This window comes from Stenella coeruleoalba, assembly GCF_951394435.1.
Source record: "Stenella coeruleoalba genome assembly, chromosome: 2".
NCBI lineage: Eukaryota > Metazoa > Chordata > Mammalia > Artiodactyla > Delphinidae > Stenella > Stenella coeruleoalba.
Window position 1 is genome coordinate 146,454,555 of NC_137147.1, and position 19,553 is coordinate 146,474,107.

A 19,553-nucleotide genomic window follows, 5' to 3' on the forward strand; every position below is an offset into this window, starting at 1 on the left:
CTGGCTGCTCCGGGGGGCGGGGAGGCGGGCGCGCAGGGGGAGGGGTGGGCGCGCCTGCCCGAGCGCACGTACTGCCCGGGGCTGGGCGCTGGAGCCCCGCCAGGGCTTTTTGGGCCCCTGCAGGGCGCCCCCTGAGCCCGGTCGCGGGATCTGCCTGCCTCCTGTCGGGGGCAAAGGCGCATGGGCTGGACCCCTCTCTTCTGTCCTCTCCGGCTTCTGTCAGTCGCCCAGGTCCGCCTGGCACCCGGCGGGGCGCCCGGAAGAAAGTTTGCTGGGAGTCGCCGCGCTTCTGGCAGGGAGGGGAGGGTCTGAGGAGCTCGGAGGAAGCCAAGGGGCGCCCGCGACGGGTCCCCAGGGCCCGCACCCCGGACAGCTCCGGCCTACGTAGGGAAGGCGCCGCGCCCGGGCCGGGCCGAGCGTGCGCCCGGGCGCGGTGTCATTCCTGGGGACTGCTCAGCGTCCCGGGCCTTGCACCCTGCTCCCCCCCGCCCCCCTCCGCCGCCCGGCGGCCCCGAGCGCCAGGGCGGCCGCCTGCAGGGGTAGTGCGGCCGGTCCGCGCTGCGTGCCCGCCGCGGCCGCTTCCGAAAGCGCGCAGGCCCGAGCGAGACGGGCTTCTGGAGCGTGCCAAGACTCCCTGGGCGGCAGCCGCAGCGCACCCTCACTTGATACTTTGGGTTGTGGATGGATGTGGGGAGGCAACTTCTCCCCCCGCACAGGATTCGCGGGCAGTGGTGGAGGTTAGACGGCGGCGAAGGCCGGCGGGCGCGGGTTAGTCGCGGCCAGACCTCTTCGTCCGGCCTTCCGCCCTGATCCGAAGTCCTTTGCCGGGCTGGTGGCGGGATGGCAGCGGGGACTGGTTGCAGAGAGGACTGGCTTCAGGTCTTCTCAGGTGAGGAGGAAAGAAACCATGGCAAGTCAGGGAAAATATAATGGGAAAGCCAAAGTTTGGAGGTGCGCAGGAACTCGCCTGCGCCGTCCGGACAAGCCGAGACACGCAAACAGCCCGAGAGAAAACTCAGCCCGCAGCCCTCCGCCGGCTCGTGCGCCAGCAGTTTCTTCGGGGCCGATAATCTGCCCGCAGACCCGGCCGCTGGGAGTGGGGATTTAGAGCCCCATCTGTTTGCGGCGGACAGGGCTCCCCTCATACGAAGCAGTTTTGCAGACCCAGACTGTCCTGCGGGTTCTGCCCATCCGTGCGGGCGCGGAGCGCTCGTTAAACGTTTGCTAAGGTTGAGGTTTTGTTGCAATCCTAGATGAAGGACACCAGTTCGGTATCTGCACTGGGTTTACTTTCGGATCACCGAGCTTTGCCTTTCTTCACTAGAGATTGGGTGGCATCTCTTTTATTAATTATTAACAGGCCGAAACGTACTGGACGCTAAGATGAGCTGCTTGAGATGAAATCTTTCTATACGACGTGCCCAGAGCAAATTTTTGTCTTTTCCCCGGTGGCTTGGGGGAAATGAAATTTAATCATTTTTAGAATATGCAACAGATAAAGGAAAGGGTAGGAGACCTCCACGTTCTTAAGCACTTAACTTTTTTTTTCTTCCCAAAATGATTTTAAGATTTTCTTACCGACTTCTTATGCAGACGAAACGTATGCTTCTCCCCTCCCCCTCTAAAAAACTTTTATGCTATTTCCAGCGGTTCATTAATCCTGTAAGAGTAAAACGATTCAGATAGCCTTTGTAGTTAAGACATTTTCTTCCGTTTTTTCTTTAAGGCGTGAAATAGATTTGGGGAGGTGTCAATGTTAATCCTTATCTATTTTATTTAGTATGATTGGTGTCGACTGAGGAAGGGTGAGCAGCTGATATTATTTCCCCTAATGAACACTAACCACCAAACAATAAGGAAAGTGCGTCTGAATGTTTTAACTTAATGTTGATGTTTCTGAGTACATAGGCGTTTGGTTTTGTAGTGCTAGCACAAAATGAAGTTCCATAGTATCCCTTAGTGATATAACCATGGGAATCACACCGCCACTATATCCCCCAAAAGCTCTAGCCCACACATTTGTCTTGGAGTGACCTCTGGCTGCCACAAGATAATAGATGCATAGTATTGTGCTTTGCGAAAAGTAGCTCAGATGTACTGGCAATTCAGTTTTTCTATAAGCTCAGCTGCGGGGGGGCGGAGGGGGAAGGTGTAGAAATAAAATGCATTTAGACAATTAGAATATTTCATTCCCAATATCATAATATCCTGTGTCTTAATGGGATTATCTTGCTTTGGAGCTTATTTAAACTGAAGAAAAATAGTTTGTGGAAAATAAGGAATGCTGTAAATGTTTCCGTATCAGATTTAAGGGGAAAAAAAACTGTCCCAGAGTCATATTAAATACTTCCCTACTGCCTCTCAGTTTTAATAGTTAAATTGGTCCCATATGTAAGAGAGTTTGTGTAATTAGGTTTTTTATACAAAACAGAAACACTCTTTACAATATAGTTTTTTGGTATGTGTATGCATGTGGCTGGGGGAGGAGAGAACAAGCCACCATAAAAGAGAAACATTCTCTTTGTTGGCTGATTTACTGATGTTTTTAAAACATCATTAAAGCAGGCCTTTTGAACTCACCAAAGAAAATCCTTCCTCTGCATTAGTTGTCAAATAAGTTTAGGCTTAAAGTGGGCTTGTGCTTAGAAGTAATAAATCTTCATTTGAGCAACTCTAGTCTCATCCTTCAGTTTTGTTTTTGTTTAATTAACAACAGAATTCCAGTACCATTTGGATTGCTTCTTGAGCAAATGGAGAGAGCCAGAGATAACATTTATAATCAGGGGAGCACTTGTTCTACGCATCATAAAAGTGCTTTGGCCAAATGTCAGGCAGCAGCCAGTGCTGAAGGGAAATGCGAGCGCTTCATCAGTTTTAGTAGATTATACCCCCCTTTGCTTCCTAGCAGCAGAGCACTCAGCCTGTGTTCATGTAAATGGAGTTAAGGGAGTGAAGGGAGGCTTAAGGGGAATGTCTGTCCCATCATAGATTCTTCCCTCAGCACAATCCATGTACAAACACAAGGCATGTTACCGCTTTGAAACTACTGTATATGTGGGTGATAAGGGGTATTTCCAACTCTAGTAAATGTGATTTTATAGTTTTAAAGAATTTGGCCTTTCTCTTTCCCAAATGAAATTTGAATTTTATCCCTCGTCTTATTTTAAGTAATGTGTCAGTGGTATCCCTTAGCTGGGATTTTTTTTTCCATTTTCATGACCTTTGATGGGTAGGATTGGAAGAGGGTGATGGCTGGATCTTGGAAAGAGAAAACTCAAATAGCTATTTCAGACCCCAGAGTGCTTAGCAGACAAGGAGAGGTCAGTTCTTTTAAAGACAAAGAGGATCTCTGAGTCCATTTGTCCACTGGGTGAGGAGGGAGCTCGGACCTTCTATGAAGTGGAGAATATTTTAGAAGCACCATTTTCATGAGCAGTCTCTTGATTTTACATATTTCAATCACATCACTTTCAATTTATCATAAGTAAACCACTTTGCCCTCGATTTGAATTGAGTACCATATAATTTCTTTAATGCTGCCCAGTTATAAAATAATACAATTTCTAAACAGACTTAGTCCTTTAAATATATATATGATTTAAATATTAGGGCTTTTTTTTTTTTTACTATCTAGTAGATATATTAGTAAATATATTAATAGTTCTTACTAGACTCCTTTTTTTCCCAACCTTTCCCTCCCAGCCAAGTGAATCACAATAAAATGGATGAGGTCAGCAAGTAGATAATTGCAAAGCATCAGCAGTAGCACCTAGCTACTTTGTAATTTGCTCTGGGGCACCTAAGAAAATAATATTCACAAATGACCATTTACTGGGAGAAAAAGTTACTGGATGGTTAGATACATAGATAGCTAGATCTGCAGAGGTAGAGTTGAGTTTTCTTAAAATCTTCTCAGCTTATTTTAGTAATCAATAAACCCCTTGTGTTGAACTAATCTATGAATACTTTGTCATAGAAATTTTCTGCATGGATTCTAAGTATTCACAGTGTTTATTAATAAGAAATCAAGCCCGCCTTAACCTATATATTTCATATTTATTAATTTAAAAAACCATAATTAGATGCTCAGAGTTAGCCTTTATGTTTCTGTGCTTTAAAAATAATAATAATTTGGAGGGGTCCACCAGTGACAACACAGATGTGAATTCACATTTGATATTATCTCAAAGACCACATATTGACCCTTTGAGGAATGATTTACTTATTCTCTCTCCCTCCTCTAGCTCCTCCACCAACGATACCTCCCTTCCACACCAGCCCTTGAGTCATGGCCTTAGAGATTTGCAGTCAGAGATTTTTGTATCTGTCAGTATTGTCTGTGACATGATTGATCATGGTTTTTCTGTTCATTGTCAGAGTGCTATATCCGGAAATAAGAGGTCTAAATAGACAGATACTAGCATATATTAGCCAACAGGCAAAACGCAAGAAAGCAGTTGAAATCTTTTGTTTCTGGATTTTCTAAGCTGCATTTGTTAGCCCTCATCATAATATAAGGAAGAATTATGATGACTTTAAAATCTTTGTATAAAAATTAATGTCAAACCTGTTCCCTAGGTTTGCCAGCGATTTCCTTTTTTGCCTTTGATTTCATTGCCTCTGAAATTTACTAAGCATTTCATAAACAAATCGCAGTTTGATGTTAATCTATATTTGTTTTCTGCTTTATGGTTTGCAGCCATTCTTGTCGCATTTAATCTTCCCTGGGAAGTCATTGACACTGTCGTGGTTTTTAATCGAAGAAACTGAGGCTCACAGAGGTTATGTGTTGGTTAGCCAAGCTTGACAAGTGAAGCGAGGGCTAGAGCCCTAATTTCTACTGTCTTCACGCTGCCTCCCCTGGAGGAAGCTGTGAAAATGTCCTGGATATAACTTTGTCTCTAGTTAGTGGAAATTATAACTCTGGCGTTTATAAGGGAAAAAAATAGATTCAATTATGTAATGCTTTGCTGAGCCTAATATCTTTAAATTACTATTTAATAAAATCAATTTGGTACAAATAGGGTTATTCTTATTTGCTTACCATTAGCTCTCTTCATCCACGATTTTCATTAAGTCTGCTTCTTGTAAGAGGATCTGAGTGAAATGTAAGCATTACTTTCCTAAAGAATATGGAATACTATGAAATGCAGCTAACCTGTGTAACCTAACTCCATTATGAGAAAATCGAGCTGGAGACTTATCTATATGGTCCACTTAGCTTTAGGCAAAGGGAGCATTCAAAAACGCATCTTCTAAATTTCATATCCCTTTATGGAGTAGAAAACTCATGAATCCTTGGGCTTGTGAGTGCTGTCCTGGTTGTTTCCATGACAGCTAACGGGCATGATCATGGGCGTATTCTTGAGAAATCTGTTGTCTTTTAGAAAATCAGAGTCAAAGTTTCCAAGTAGATAGATCTGCAAAAGCTCATTTCTCACTTGATGGGGGTTTATTTCTCTGGCAACTGGATTGAGTGGTCTTTGCCTGAAAGCAAATAAGCATCATTTCATAGAGTCTCAGGGAGAGCAGAAACCTAAAATGTCATTCAGATACACACCCTCTTGGCATTTGGTTCCTCTTCATGGCGTTCCTGGCAAATTGTCTGGTTATGCTTGAACACCTCCTATGATGGGGAGCTCACTATCGTTAGAGGAAGCTTATTCCATCTTGAATAAGAAAATTATTTTTATTTCAAGCATAAGTCTCTCTTTTGTACTTTTAATCCCTCGATTCTGATCCTTTCTTTTGGGGCTGTGTACAATACAATTTAATCCATCTTTCATATGAAAGATTGAAAGATTGTCAGTTATTTGAAGACTAAGTATGAAACACACACACACCCTCCCTCAATCTTTGCTGTGTGTCTCCACTCCATTCTGTTCACAGTCAGCCTTCTAGCAACCTTGGTCATTTTTTTCCTCAAGCACATTTCAGTTTGACTAGAACCTCTTGAATTTTTGTACCACAACCCGAGTCCTAGTTGTGATATGATTGACTCAGCACTTAACCCACCATGTAGTAAAGAGAAAAGAGTTTAAATTTTGTTTTAATTTTTTTTAAGATTCATAAGCTAGGTTGTATCTTTTGAACGTCATGACTAGCCTTTGTGCTACCGTTGTAATTTGTGAAAGTGGACCTTTGACCTACTTAGAAATACTTTTGGATGAACTGAAGTTGATATTAAATATCCAAGAAAATCAAAGATATTGAAAAAATAATTAAAGGAACATGAGAAGCATTTCTGAGGTGTTTTTCGCCAAAGTAGTGTGTCAGAGCTGAAATAAGGCTGCCCTCTAGTGGTTACTTTCTCATGGAATGCTAAAAGCGGTAACAGTGCCAATGCATTTCCCATCAGGCTAGTGGAGAAGGTCAAAGGTTGAAGTTATTTTCTCGATTGCTGTGGGACTTTCTACATCAGATTCAAAAGTGTAATTTATTGTTTTGCATGGTTGTTAGAAATGCGTCTGTGGGAGAGATAATGAATGTTAAAAGTTTGCTTGGAAGGGAATTTTTAAACTTAAGATAAAGTTGATTTATAAAATTCTGTTTGGCTCCATATTAAAGTTAAATATTTAAGTGAGATTTGGTTTGTGAGTAAACAATTATGACCTTTGTGGTAATCCTTGGGTTTTTTTTGTTGTTTGGTTGTTTGTTTTTAGAATTTCAACCTCAATTCTATTCCTCTACCCTCGAATATTTTTTAAAAAGAGATTGTCAGTCATTCTGATCAGAGAAATCCGGCATCTTCCCTTTTTAAATCTAAAGCTTTTTTTTCTTTCAAAAAAGGGAAACATTTAGAAAGAAGTAAACTATTGTTGATATTTTTGGCAATAGAGCAATTTTTCAATGGATGCAAAACTATTAACCCGCTGGTTTCTGAAGTCTTAGGGTTAGAGCATTTTATTCACTTAAGTATATACAACTTGCCAAAGAAATTGAGTATATGTTACACAGGTTTTTAGAACATTATATCATTTATGCTTTAAAACAGTGCACAAAGTAGAGATAAGCATTCGTTTGTGTAATTTTTAGGATAATAGATAATACAAGTGAAATGTGTGCTTAGATTTCAGTGGTATATTGAGTGTGAAACTATTACGAAACAATCTGGTTTCTGTATTGGAATCAAAGAAATGATTATTGACCTTCCTATTTCCTTAAATATCTTTTGTTACTGATGCTACGGGGAGAGATGAGAATTCAAGTTTACGTGAATTTTGCATTGCTCAAGTAGTCCAGGCTTCTGAGCTGAGCTAGAATAACCAGGGTGATCTTAATGACAGATAATCACCAGGATTTTAAAGGACGACAGTGCTTACTTGTTCCTACCGGAAAGATTAAATTGCATCTTTACATGAAAAAGAAGGACGGGAATTTTTAAAAAGTCAGGAAAACCTGCTGTTTAAACCTTTTCATCATAGAAATAAGGTAGTGGTTCAGAAGTGAAGACTTGTGGTTAAGTTTCAGATCAGTTACTGAAGCAAACCGTTTTTCAAACTGCGCCACCCAGAAGTGTGATTCTTTTACCACATGAGAAATATTCTCTTTTTCACAGAATGTTATTTTCATTTTGCAGTCGTTGGGTTTTTTTTTTCTTCTTTTCTTTATCTCATGTCAAATCTTCGGTAGAACCCTGGGTATAAATAACGAAATAAAGTTGTTTCAGCAAATACTTATTAAGTGCCTATTGTGTGCTACGTTGTTTAGGTGCCACCTGTGTGCTTTTATAATAGAACAAGGACACCTTCCTCCCTATCGTGTATCTTAAGCCATGAATCAGCATTTAAAGACATGCACTGAGAAATTGCCTGCCACGCTTAACTAGAGAAAGCTGCTTTAAGACTTTTGAGCTTATAGGTTTGTAGTTTCTATGAAGTCCATGCCATTTAAAACAAAGAGTTTGTAACACGCAATGAAACATTAATGCAATTGGATAAAGTTAATCCTTCTATTTATGTGTGAACATGATTCCCTTCCAAATAAGCCATAGGGTAGCTCTAAAATCCTGCCTAAGCAGTGGCTCTGAAACTTTGGAGAGCAACCCATAACCAGAAGAGTTGCAAAGGCAGATTTCCGGGTCCCACCCATGGAGACCCTGATTCTGTCAGCTTGGTCTTCCCAACCCAGGAAGGTATTTAAAAGGTGTCTCAGGTGTTGCCAGTTCAGATGGTCCTCCTCACTCCCTCTGTGAAACCTGGCCCTTGCCTGTCAGAGCTCAGATGGGCAGCAGAATCCTCCAACCCTTCAATGGTTCCCAAATATCATTGATCTTCACGGTTAGCTGAGAAGCATTTAAAAAAACTAAGTGCCCGGTCTCTATCACCACCTATATGGATCACGATTCCGATGGTCTGGGGAGAGGCCAAGGAATCTGAATTTGTAAATCTCCCCTTGGTGACTGAGGATCTGACAGGTTTGGGAACTACTGCTCGGGTCTAACCCTCTCCTCTTACTAGTGAGGAAAGGATGCTCAGGTCAGCGATATTAAGGTAAGCCTAAACTTTCCTTTGAGGCCACTGAAATCTCCTTTCAGAGTGGGTGAGGTGCACACCATGAGCAGTTTCTGCCATTGTTTGGATGTTATTAACACATTTGAGATATTCTTCTGATTATTTCTGGCCTTTCTATCAACCAGTGTGTAGGAAAAAAGTGGGCAGGCTCCCAGTCTGTTACCCCAAATGATCCAAACAGAAGAGGCCCCTGTGATGCTTTCCCAACCCTGTATTCCTTTTCTGCATAAACCTTGTCCAGGAGCTCTGGCCTTCTAGCCCTCAGTGAGCCCCGAGGCTGGGTCTTGCCACCATTGTGACCACTCAGTGGGGCAGGCTGGGGATTGTGCCTCAAAAGTCAAGGCCAACTCCAGTGGCAACAGTGATGCCTCTTCTATGTTGCTTTTTTTTCAGCAACAAAGTCCAGGTTTTAGAGCCCTGCAAGTTGTGAATGCTTCCTATTTATAAGGTGGTGTTTCTCAGGCCCTGAGCACCTGGTGTGTATCTGCCCCCCTCCAGGCACTGGAATGGCGAAGTTTGAATGACACAGACACCACACTGCCTTTGTGCAACTTAGATTCTAGTCTGGTGAGACAGAAAAGTGGAACTACTCTGGCTGATGGTGGAGGAAGGCTGACCCCCTTCTGCACCAACTCCAGCCCCTCCTTCTTTGGAAAATGGCGGTGCCGTAGCCCATCATGTGGCAGATGTGATGTTGCCATGGGGGCAACAGCAAACACAGCAGGCTTCACCTCTGGTCTCTTCGAGTGTATGTTCTCGTGGGAAGAGGTAGATAATACCTAAGTAAACATATAAATGAACTAGATAAATACAGATAGTGACAACAGCTCGGCCAACATAGAAATTGTAATGGCTTAGAATTGCTTATGGCCTCATGGATGAACAGCAGGGAATGAAATCCAAGAATTTTTTCTAACCAGTGATGAATGTTCTGCCGTAGACCCAAGAGGGAGTTTAGAGGTCATCTGGTCTCTTAGTTCTCAGCCTTGTCTGCCCACTAGACTGTCTAGAGAGCTTTTTGAAAAACACCAGCCCAGGCTCCACTCCTGGAAGCTCTGATTTTATTGGTCTGAGGTGGGTCTCAAGTATTGATAATTTGTTAAAGCTGTCCAGATGATTCTGGTCGAGAAACCTCTGAGGTCCAACACCCTTATTTGACATGTGAGTCGTCCGTCCCCGGTGCAGGGCAGTAGTGTTGGATGGTGGAACCCCCCACCCCCACCCCCATGTAGGGTGGGAGAAGACATGGGTTCTCCTGCCAGGTCAGGCTACCTCAATTGCTCACTTTCCCCATTTGTAAAATTAGGGGAAATTGATAGCCATCAAGAGCTTTTCCAGCTCTCTCATTCTGTGAAAATGTTTGTCTTAAAACAGAAGGAAAGGTCTGGCTTCTCGTCCAAGACTGGGAGGAAGAAAACAAATACACTCTAGTTTCCTTATTCCTTGTCTCAACCCCTAATTGCTAGAGGTCCCTTCATCAGCTGATCGGTTCCTTTGGGGAGTGAAAATTTAAGGTAGAAAGAGGTAATTACTTTCTGCCAATTATTTAAATAAATTTAAGAATAAGCAAGCTTTCATTAATATTTATGCCCTGATTTAGTTCTGGTAAATTAGTCATACCTTATGTATCAGATTCTAGCCCAAAGCGTTTTTTGATGGTTGAGTTAAAACCGAGGAGGTCGGGGTAGGGAGGTTGCTTAAAAATGGAAGCCCTGGAATAGTCTTAAGCATCACACACCACAGTAATTTTATTCCTTACCAAATATTCCAGGCCAGAAACCCAAAGACATTGAGTCTCTCCCAATATATTGTTTGCAGTTTTTTAACAAGCAGAAACAGTGTATCTCTCCTGTGTTGCCAGCTTAATAAAAGAAAACTACAAAACTAAGTTCTATCATGAAAAATATTCTGCTTCCTCATCTGTGACCCTGTATCTCTAAGAACTTGGGTTTCGTTGAAACATTTATTCAGAAAGATACCAGTTCATTATAAACCAGCATGGTGTGATGTAAGCACCTTAACTTTATTTCCTTTTTGTGTGGAATCTCCCAGTGGGGTTTGATAATATTCGGCAGTTGCACAAATGAGAAAGGAGTTTGAAAAGTAAATCTGATGGGAGCCGGTAAATGAAATCAGAGCCGTGTATTTTTCAACAGAGATTTTTTGAGGATGAGCACATTGCCTGTTTGGCATGTATATATTTAAGAAATTGACACATGTTGATATACATCCATATGTTCTCCTTAGACAGAAAATTATAGAAAGCCATCTTCCTGTAACTTAAGCTACATCCATAATAGCAAGCACCTTCTGAAAATGATACCGTTTGACAAAATAATTGGCAGAAATCTATTTCAAAAGCAATGTTTCTATCACAAGCATAATCATGTAGAACAGAAGTGTTTTGTTTCCCCCACTGCAGAGAAACAAAGTCATTTAATGTGAGTCAAGACTTCTCAAAGTTCTGGCAGACTTTCTAAGCCCCCTGTTGCTGTTGCATTCAGAATCCCTTTTAAAGTGGCTTGGAAGTTTCTGTATGATTTCAATGGCTGCTTAGGGGAAATATTGGCTAAACTCCTCATTTTGACTGTTAAGATGGCTTGAGTGTTTTCAGAATGTTTTCATTTGCTAGAAATATGTTTTGCGCTCAGGCTTCTCGTTGCAGAAGGTTGGTTACCAGCCGTCTGATGACGCCTCAGGGTGTTTACAGAAGATGTGGGTGCTATAGTTATATTTGAGCACAGCCCTCCTCCAATGAAGTGTGTGGTAGTCAGCAGAAATGTGAAAACATGTACTTAAGGAATGATGCTTGTAAGAGATGTGCCGTAAAGGAAAACGGTTGTTCAGATGTACGACATGACTGACAGCTCTCCTTGTAGGCATGCTAGTAACAATAAAGTCTAGAAGTTCAACATCAAAGCGATCACAGCTTACTCCACCAGTGACTTACACATCAAAGAGAGAGCGCAAGACAAAGGAACGGCACCGAGGTGTGTTTTTCTGCCTCGTAGCCAGATGCTCTGGGGTAGCTCCCAGAGCTCCTTTCTTGAATGCAAAGTGATTTTTTTGCAGATCAGCGTCTTCATTTCATAAATGACCAGGAATATAAAAGGAGGGCAAATGAGCTCTATAATTGCTCCCCGTCGCTCTAAGTTTGGTTAGGAGAGACTCATCGCAGGAGAGATTGGTCTCTGGTTTCCTTAAGAAGCGAATTGTGTACCGGCATGGGCAGCTCTAACTTCACCTAATAGGGTCCAAGGAATTATTCACAAAATAAGAGAGTACAAGTTGGATACATTTCAAGTTGGTTGTTTTGAATTATGCTTGACATAAAACTAGACCTAAGTTTCTGGAGTTGTCCCCACCGGCACTCCCCCACACCCTTGCTTTTAAATTTTTTAACATTCGCCTTGTGGGTGGATTTTTTGCTGAATCAGGTGTGCGTTACCTAACAGGTGTGTGTGATAATGAAATTTAGACCTGTTACACCGGCTCTTAATTAGTCGCCAGATCGGTGCCTCAGTTCTGTCAAGCAAATGGTGTGTACTCCAGAATGCTAACGGTAGAACGGGAAGAAGAGTCTGGATTTGACTCCCCCCCCCACTTCTTGTTATTAAATTGAAAATAAAATTAACCATGCAAGCATTATGGGTGGTTTGAAATAATGTGCTTTTTTTTTTTTGCTTGCCTTTGACATTTGAAGTTCTTTTATAGTTCATCTTCAGTAATTTACTCATTTTTAAATGCTATCGAAAAATAGTAGTGTTCTGCGTAGTCATTAATAAATACAAAGCAACTTTCTCAAGGCTCTAGGGAGACCTAATAAACAACTGTGTTACTAATTGATGCTATACTGAGCTGACAAAAGTAGTGCATCGGTAAACAGAAGTTAGAAAGCAAGAAGTTAAAGAACTATAGGGGATTATGTAGACATCAAGGGTTGGAAATTATAATAAGGCCTCTTTAGGGGAGCATTAATTTGCATGTGGCTGAATTAGGACACCCAATTATTTCTGAGGACACTATGAGGAGCTCATCCAAAATACCCCCGAAGTGAAAAGGTTTGGGAGGGTTGGGAGTTAGACGGGATAGAAGGGGGACTGAGCATGTCATATTTCCTATAACTCACAGTAGTTTTCCCAATAGCTTGTTAGAGTAGCTTTCTTTGTTAGGGAGAAAAATGCTGATGAACTCAAGAGTACTGCAATTTCTTTGTTCTATACACACTATTTATGTTGGATCGCCACAATGGAATTTTTTTTGAGCAGGGAGGGCAGGAATGTGGAGACAGAAATAAACCTTTTAAATCTTCTTTCTGTGAACCCCACAAGGACATAAGCATTGAGCAGATTAGAGAGTGGATTTATACTGGTACTATCCACCACAGCAGTGGTCCTCAACGTGTGATCCAGGCACCCCTGGGGGTCCCCAAGGCCCTTTCAGGGGTTCCAAGAGATTAAAACTCTTTGCATAATAACACTAAGACATTATTAGCCCTTTTGACTGTACTGGTCATTTGCATTGATAGTGCCAAAGCCCTGGCGGGTAAAACTCCTAATACCTTTGCAGGAATCAAGGCAATAGTCATTTTTGCTATTACTGTGGACTTGCTGGTAACAAAACATTACCAAGTTCATTTGAGACTGTCCTGATGAAGCAGTAAAAATTATTAAGCTTATTAAATTTTGACCCTTGAGTACAAGTCTTTTTGACAAAATGGGAAGTACACATAAAGTACAGAGCGCTTCTGCTCCGTACCGAAGAAGGATGTTGATCTCCAGGGAAAAGTACTTGTGCCATTGTTCGAGTTAAGAGCTGAACTCACTGCTTTTTGAATGGAATGCCATTTTCTTACTAGAACCACTGACGGCAGTTGTTCAGACTTACGTGTATGTACTACATTTGTTCAAAAATGAACCAAGTAAGCTCATCATTTCAAGAAAAATAGTTGACAATATTTATTACTAATAGATTCAAGCTTTCAGGCAAATATTAGAATTTTGTAACACTTGTACCCAACACCGTGAACCTGACAGCATCCTAATACATAAAAAATTTTCTGATGATGTAGGTGGTGATATCAATAAATGTGATTACTTGATAGAATCCCATTTGGTAATGCAACATGTCAACATCTGGAAGAGCTACATAACTCATTGAACTAATAGCTTCCAAGTGACCAAATGCATGCCATTATAAAAATATGGACGGGTGTAAAAGATTCATTCAAAGTACAAAATATACCAGTGTATTTGAATTTAACAGAATACAGAAAATTACTGGTATGGTTTCAGGTTCCATATTCCAACTAACCTTTAAGAAACTACCACTTGTTGAGTTTTGGTGTAGTGTCAAAGAAGAAAATCCAGAATTATTTGAAAAGCCCAGTAAAATGCTCCTCCCTTTTCTAGCTGCATATCTGTGTGAGGCCAGAATTTCTTCACATACTTCAACCATAAGAACACAACAGATTGAATGCAGAAGCAGACATGAGAATCTACCTGTCTTCTCTTAAGCCAGAGATTAAAGATGCAAAAATAATGGCATTTTTTACTAACTTTTTTGTTTTGTAAATATATATTTAAATACTTTATGTCAATATGTAATGAATTTATTCCTGTTATTTTCAAATTAATTATAGATAAATATTGTTAAATGTTCTGTTTTAATTCCTTGTGCAGTAATTACTGATATCTAGCCCACATAAACAGAAGCTCTCTTAAGATCATGAAATGATCCAGACACCAAAAGTTTGAGAACTGCTCTGTACAATTTACTCTAGGAGACACAGAAGATTTTTTTTTTTTTTTTTTTTTTTTTTTTTTTTTTTTTTTTTTTTTTGCTGTACGCGGGCCTCTCACTGTTGTGGCCTCTCCTGTTGCAGAGCACAGGCTCCGGACTCTCAGGCCCAGCGGCCACGGCTCACGGGCCCAGCCACTCCGCGGCACGTGGGATCTTCCCGGACCGGGGCACGAACCCGTGTCCCCTGCATCGGCAGGTGGACTCTCAACCACTGCGCCACCAGGGAAGCCCAAGGGGCTTTAAATTTATACAGATTTAACAGATAAACCCCCAATTATATATTAAACAAAGCACTTTCAAACATGAATTCGAGAACAAATTTTCTAATCCCTGTTTTCTTTATAACGTTATTTCCTCTTTATTGGCCATGTAAGACCATTGCTGGGGGTTACCTTTTTGTTGTTTCCTTTTTTAATAAAACAGAGGTTTGGCATAAAATTGTGGTTCATGGAGGCTTTATGATTTATCTTTACCAACTAAGAGGCACGCAGGTCTTGGTTCCATGTAGTTACCTACCAGCAGACCATCAGTTGACTGGAAGCAAATGTATTTTGGCACATTGTGCATTGCTAGGGTCTTGCTCCTGACTCCTCTTGCCAAGAGAAGAGTTGGTGCCCCTAGAGCCAGATCAGCGTCAGAGTACTGGGTTACCTCGCTCCCGACATGGTCTTATTAGCCAATTAAAGGTTAGGCTGAAACACACTCACTGTGTAAACAGTGGTTGTGCAATGGCCCAGAGTGAGGCTGGCCAGGAGAAAGAGTGCCTCATTTCCTCTTGGATCTGCCCAAAAGCAGGAGGGCTAAAGGAGAGTGAGAGAGTGAAATGGTCTCACGTCAGAACAACACGCAATGATGACGTGAGGGAAGGACGGGAGCGGAGAGGAAGGGAACAAAAGATAGCGTCCTCTCTCCTTAGAAAGGCTGTGGGGAAGGCGAAGCCCTCACCTTTGTCAAAAGGGTTAGAGAGCGAACTGCATGCCTACTTACGGTTACAAAGAAAACAAAACTTCCTCCAAATTTCCGAGATAATTAATTCTCTTTGAAGGAAGATGGCTCTTTTTAGGCATTGTATTTTATTAAATTTCTAATATTTTCCTGCTAACTGAACTTAAAATAATAAGTTTTATACCTTCAGTTTTGCATTAGTCAGTGGTTTTGACCCAGGCACAGAAAGACTAAAAACCAAAAGGCATTTTTTTTTCTTGATCTCAAAGTGTTTACTGTGAAAATTCATCAAGCTTACATTTGTGAGTTGGGCCTATTTCTGTGTATGTTGCACTTCGACAAAAAGCTTACTAAAGGGCTTCCCTGGTGGCGCAGTGGTTGAGAGTCTGCCTGCCGATGCGGGGGACACGGGTCCGTGCCCCGGTCCGGGAGGATCCCACATGCCGTGGAGCGGCTGGGCCCGTGAGCCATGGCCGCTGAGCCTGCACGCCGGGAGCCTGTGCTCCGCAACGGGAGAGGCCACAACAGTGAGAGGCCCACATACCGCAAAAAAAAAAAGCTTACTAAAGGGTGGGGGCATTCTAGTACCCTTTGTGTAAATAAGACACTCACAGTACTGAAAATATTCTCTGGACTCCAGGCTTTGGAATTTTTCACTGCCATTTAACACACATTGCGTTTATCCTCAGTTTCTTCGTACTACCGCTTCACAAACAGAAGACTGAATCTGTGACCCGACGAAAGGGAACTGAAGGCATTTGTATACTTCAAATATGTGTACAAAGCCATAAACTATATCACAATAGCCACCTTTACATTTTTCTTTTCTTTTTTTTTTTTTAATGTTGGCTTTTGAATGATCCAGGAGGAAGGTAGGAGGAGAAAGTGAATCAGAAGACACGGTGATATTGTTATGGGTACAGGAAGTTCTTCTAAGACTTAATGCTTTCTGTGTACCTTTGAGCTCTTTGCTAAGGGTTCTGGTTCTAGGTAAGGATGGCTCAGCACACTGGCTGTGTTTTCAAAGTGCATCATCTCCTATCTCAGCTCTCCCAGTGGTCTCCTGGCTTAGCAGCCCAGGGCTGAGTTGCACCACCCCCCGTCCCCCGCCCGGCTACATAGAGATCAGCGGTGCCTCTTTTCCAGACCGCCCCCTCTTCCCTCTCCCCAAACTCAGTGTTTCCATCTTGTGTCCCATTCTCTCCCAGCTCTTCCAGGTGACATGAGGGAAATGAATAAGGAAGGAATGTAAGAAATTCGGCACAAGTATAACAGCATGGATGGATCTGAAAATTTTTCCCAGTAGGTTTAAATCCCATAAATACTGCATATGCCAGCTGAAGGATCTTAGGCAAATCGTGTAACCTCTCTACACCTCAGTTTTATCAGCTGTAAAATTAAAAAATAATAATAACATGGACCTCATATGGGTTTTGGAAAGTAGGAAGTAACACATCCAAGGTGCTTTCTACAGTGTCTCACCAGTAAGAGGTGCTTAGCCCATAGTAGGCAGTGAACAAGCATTATGATGAATACGGTCCTCATCATGTTCACGTGGGGAATGCGACACACGCCATGTACACAGATTTGAAGTTGGGGTAATGACTTCATCCAATCTCACCTCAGCTGATGCACACTGGCATTTTAACCGGGGCCTTTGCCGATGCCCAAAGACGTGAGTTATGTGATTTGGTCGCAAAGGGGCTGGTGGAACGGGCACCTGGATGATATTTCTCAGCATACAACCTAAGAGGCTTCTAATTCTGCACGATCCAAGCCCTACCACTGTGAACAGTAATACAAGTCCTAAGCCTGTCATTTTTAAAGTGCTTCCCCTGTGTGCCAAGCACTGTGAAGTGGATTCCCACATTTCTTACTCCTGTGAGCCTTTTACCGCCACCCCTCGGAGGCAGGGACGTGTCCAATGGCCACAGAGCTAGCACGGAGCTGCCCTTGGAGGCCAAGCCTGTCTGACCCCCAAGCCCATGTTTCGAACCTCCTTGCTGCTCTGACCCAACAGCGCAGCACCACAGTGGGAGTCTCACAAAGATACATTGTTCCAGACTCTGAGCTTGGGTGCAAACTGGGGTGGCAGGCTCCTTCAGAGCACTTTCGTGGAGTGAGAGGTAGGCAAAATACGCACAGATATTTATTGAGCATCTGCTGTGTGGCAGGAACTGTACAAAGTGCTAGAAGCAGAGAGAAGGGAAGATGTAGTCCCTGCCTTCAAGGAGCTCACAGGCCAGTGAGGACTCGAGGCGGAAATAAAACCATGACACGGTCTCAGTGCCAGATTGGAGAAATGGGGAGTTTGTTGGGAGCACGGAGAAGCCCGAATCAGACTGAGGGCTTAGGAACAGCTTTCTGAGGGAGGCAAAAGCTTAGCTGAGCTTTGAAGCGAAGGAAGGTCTTCCCAACAAGGAGTAGAGCTTGGGAAAATTCTCAAAGGCTAGACAGGGAAGGAGGCGAGTTTGGGTCTGGCAAGTACTTGAGTGTGGCCTGTAGGGACTGCAGGAGATGAGGCAGCTAGAGGAGGCCAGTGGAGTTCAGAGCATGAAAGGCGCCAGCTGTCGCTCTAAGGGTGTTGTTCTTTAGAAAGGTTGACGGTAAGCCCCTGGGGGAGGTCGCCAAACATTTTCAAGGCACATGGAATTCATTAGGAACAATCAGATGTTCTCAGTATCGTCCTTTCCCTTAATCATTTCAGGGAAGGAAAACAAAAAACAAAAAACGCTTTTTGGATGTTGCAAAAGACCTTTCTATGGTATGATTTGGGTTTCTGTGCAGACACTTTGCCTCTCGTATGCTGTTGAGAGATATATGAAAGGCATCAGCCACGAGACTCCTTCAATGGATTTTTGCACTTTGCTTGTTAGAAATTGATTCCGGGACTTCATTTTGATGTCGCGAAGATGAATGGGGCAGTAGTGTTTTGGCTTGCGCTGCCAGGAGGAGGGAAAACAAGGTTCTGTGGTGCCGCAGTTCAATCACGCTGCTTACAGAAGTAGGGCCATGAAAGGATGGAGGAGTGTGTCTTTGATACTGGAAGCCCTGTAGCCCTGTTGGTGCTACAAGTGAATGCTTAAATTAAAGGTTGGAGCCCGCTTTCAAGTACTGACTAGCAAGCAAAAAGCTCAGCCCACACTCATGCACCTACTCAAGCCGGTTAAAATAAAAATCCACTCTCGGCTAGGCTCGTGTCACAGCCAGCGTAATTATGACATGGAAGACTACTGTTTAAATTTGAGAGGCTGGAGCACACGTTTATTTAAAGCTACACTTGGTAATTGAATACGTGTTAGTCAGGACGTAGGCCCAAACTGCGAAGAAGTAAGTATCATTGCCAACTGCTTCTCAGGTTGTTTCTCCTTCATGTATTCAAGATCAACACTTGGCACTGGGCAGATTCATCCAGAAGAGAGGTGGTTTGACTCCCTTACCTTAGGACAGGTTACTTACCTCTCTCAGCTCTCATCCACCCATGGGGATAATCATGGCATCACCTCAGTGGATTGTTTTGAGGACTAAATGAGATAATACATTTAAGGTGCTTGGCAACCATCACTGAGTGCTTCATGGTGTAGTTTTTTTGCTGGTTTTTTAAGGTTGTGACTCTATGTACTGACATATAGTTGATTTACAATGTTGTGTTAATTTCTGTTGTACAGCAAAGTGATTCAGTCATATATACACACACACACACACACACACACACACATTCTTTTTTTTTATATTCTTTTCCATTATGGTTTAATCTGAGAATATTGAATATAGTTCCCTGTGCTGTACAGTAGGACCTTGTTGTTTATCTATAATGTAGTTTTATTGTCAGTATTACTTATAGATTTTTTTTTTAAACAGTGGGCAGGAGTATGACTTAAATGCCCCTCTTTTTGTCTGGCTACCAAAGATAAAGGCAGAACAATGCAGCTATTAGTAATAGCCATGGCCTTATTAGGCCTGTTGAGTTAGAGTCCCTGCATTTCTGGTGGTTAGATAATATGCTCAAATTATCCAAGTGTTTGGGAAAGCCACGGTATCATGCTCATTTTGAGAGCATGAGGTATCATGCTCATTTTGTGATTGGTTTCTCATGGGTTCTTCCCCTTGCCATAGATATTTCGAAGTCATTCTCCCTCCTTGCCCTGTATGGACCATGTGAAATGCAGGGTAGCATGTTCTCCAACCAGTGAATCCCCTTTATACCCACTTTATACTGAGCTACTTTCTACATTTAAGGTATTCAACCTTGCTGTGTCATTTTAAGATCCCAGAATTCAGATTACAGATACT

General features: G+C 42.5%; 1 protein-coding gene across 8 annotated transcripts in view; it reads left to right on the forward strand.

The window, feature by feature from the left end:
• Window positions 1-19,553, forward strand: part of RORA (RAR related orphan receptor A) — a 1,120,706-nt gene that overhangs the window by 1,019,110 nt on the left and 82,043 nt on the right. The window lies entirely within an intron of this gene.